General features: G+C 50.8%; 2 non-coding genes across 2 annotated transcripts in view; both read right to left on the minus strand.

Moving 5' to 3' along the window:
* The window catches only part of LOC118180732 (5.8S ribosomal RNA), a 154-nt gene extending 32 nt beyond the window's left edge, over positions 1-122 (minus strand). The window contains exon 1 of the ribosomal RNA XR_004756724.1: positions 1-122. This exon is cut by the window's left edge and continues 32 nt beyond it. This is a non-coding gene — a ribosomal RNA (5.8S ribosomal RNA).
* Positions 123-581: 459 nt separating this feature from the next.
* Positions 582-2394, minus strand: LOC118180733 (small subunit ribosomal RNA). Its single transcript, XR_004756725.1, has one exon. It is a non-coding gene; the product is annotated as a small subunit ribosomal RNA (ribosomal RNA).

Below are 2394 nucleotides of genomic sequence, written 5' to 3' on the forward strand. Positions count from 1 at the left end.
CCCGAGACCGCAATGCGCGTTCGAAAAATCAGTGCTCAATGTGTCCTGCAATTCACACCAAGTCTCGCAGCTGGCTGCGTTCTTCATCGACCCGTGAGCCGAGTGATCCACTGCTCAGAGTTGTCATCTTTATTATATGGATCCCCGAGGGGTTCCATTTGCGTTCAAAAGTCTTATGAAAGAAATACCTCCCCTTGCGGGGAAGCACGGAGAAGCGTTCAATTCACGGAAAGTGACCCCACCAGAAGTCGACCGAAGTCGCGAGCTCTCCGTCGCTCTTCCTTCAGAGGGCCCCACCGGGATATCGTACCCGCGAGGCGGTCCACCAACTGTGGCGGTACTCATTAAACCTAGCATCGGACCCGAAAGTCCAACACCTCCCTCTTGTCGTCAATCTGCGACCGGGAAATTATACTAGGCACCTCGATGTGGGTACGAGACCACTTGGGATTTCAAAAATAAGCATTCAAAGTTTTTTTCTGTGCTTCCACGCCGCTCTGTGGCGCGCAGCACAGGGAAGGAAGGCGAACCCTCCTCCCCGAGTTTAACCAATGTTTTTGCCAGACGAATCTGACCATCGGTAATGATCCTTCCGCAGGTTCACCTACGGAAACCTTGTTACGACTTTTACTTCCTCTAAATGATCAAGTTTGGTCATCTTTCCGGCACGCCGACGCGACCCGAAAGCCGCTTCGAGAGCCAGTCCGAAGACCTCACTAAATCATTCAATCGGTAGTAGCGACGGGCGGTGTGTACAAAGGGCAGGGACGTAATCAACACGAGCTTATGACTCGTGCTTACTGGGAATTCCTCGTTCAAGGGGAACAATTACAAGCCCCTATCCCCAGCACGAAGGAGGTTCAACGGGTTACCCAGTCCTGTCGGACAGGGAAAGCACACGCTGATTCCTTCAATGTAGCGCGCGTGCGGCCCCGGACATCTAAGGGCATCACAGACCTGTTATTGCTCTGTCTCGTGCGGCTAAACGCCGCTTGTCCCTCTAAGAAGAACGTCCGACTCGAAGGATCGGAGCGTCTATTTAGTAGGCTAGAGTCTCGTTCGTTATCGGAATTAACCAGACAAATCGCTCCACCAACTAAGAACGGCCATGCACCACCACCCACAGAATCAAGAAAGAGCTCTTAATCTGTCAATCCTTCCTGTGTCCGGGCCGGGTAAGTTTTCCCGTGTTGAGTCAAATTAAGCCGCAGGCTCCATTCCTGGTGGTGCCCTTCCGTCAATTCCTTTAAGTTTCAGCTTTGCAACCATACTTCCCCCGGAACCCAAAAGCTTTGGTTTCCCGGAAGCTGCCCGGCGTGTCATTTGAGGAACACAGCCGGATCGCTGGCTGGCATCGTTTATGGTTAGAACTAGGGCGGTATCTGATCGCCTTCGAACCTCTAACTTTCGTTCTTGATTAATGGAAACATTCTTGGCAAATGCTTTCGCAGTAGTTCGTCTTGCGACGGTCCAAGAATTTCACCTCTAGCGTCGCAATACGAATGCCCCCGTCTGTCCCTCTTAATCATTACCTCGTATTCCGAAAACCAACAAAATAGAACCGAGGTCCTATTCCATTATTCCATGCACCATTATTCAGGCGTCACGCCTGCTTTGAGCACTCTAATTTTTTCAAAGTAAACTTGCCGGTCACCCAAGACAACCGGTGAAGATCATCAAAGGAAACCGGCTGGCTGTTCAGAACAGGCAGTAACCACCGGTAGGCGGACCACCCGTCTGGAACTGAGATCCAACTACGAGCTTTTTAACCGCAACAACTTTAATATACGCTATTGGAGCTGGAATTACCGCGGCTGCTGGCACCAGACTTGCCCTCCAATTGATCCTCGTTAAAGGATTTAGAGTGTACTCATTCCAATTACGGGGTCTCAAAAGAGTCCCGTATTGTTATTTTTCGTCACTACCTCCCCGTTCTGGGAGTGGGTAATTTGCGCGCCTGCTGCCTTCCTTGGATGTGGTAGCCGTTTCTCAGGCTCCCTCTCCGGAATCGAACCCTGATTCCCCGTCACCCGTTACGACCATGGTAGGCGCGTAACCTACCATCGACAGTTGATAAGGCAGACACTTGAAAGATACGTCGCCGGGACGAGCCCGTGCGATCAGCCCAAAGTTATACAGAGTCACCACATGATACGGACACGAGGTCCGATTGGTTTTGGTCTAATAAAAGCGCTCGTCCCCAGAGGGTCGGAGCTCTGCTGCATGTATTAGCTCTAGAATTGCCACAGTTATCCAAGTAGTAAGGTACGATCCAAGGAACCATAACTGATTTAATGAGCCATTCGCGGTTTCGCCTTAATACGGCATGTACTTAGACATGCATGGCTTAATCTTTGAGACAAGCATATGACTACTGGCAGGATCAACCAGGTA

This window comes from Stegodyphus dumicola, chromosome 2 (assembly GCF_044657685.1).
Source record: "Stegodyphus dumicola isolate Sdum_Otavi_A_Nest chromosome 2, ASM4465768v1".
Classification (NCBI taxonomy): domain Eukaryota; kingdom Metazoa; phylum Arthropoda; class Arachnida; order Araneae; family Eresidae; genus Stegodyphus; species Stegodyphus dumicola.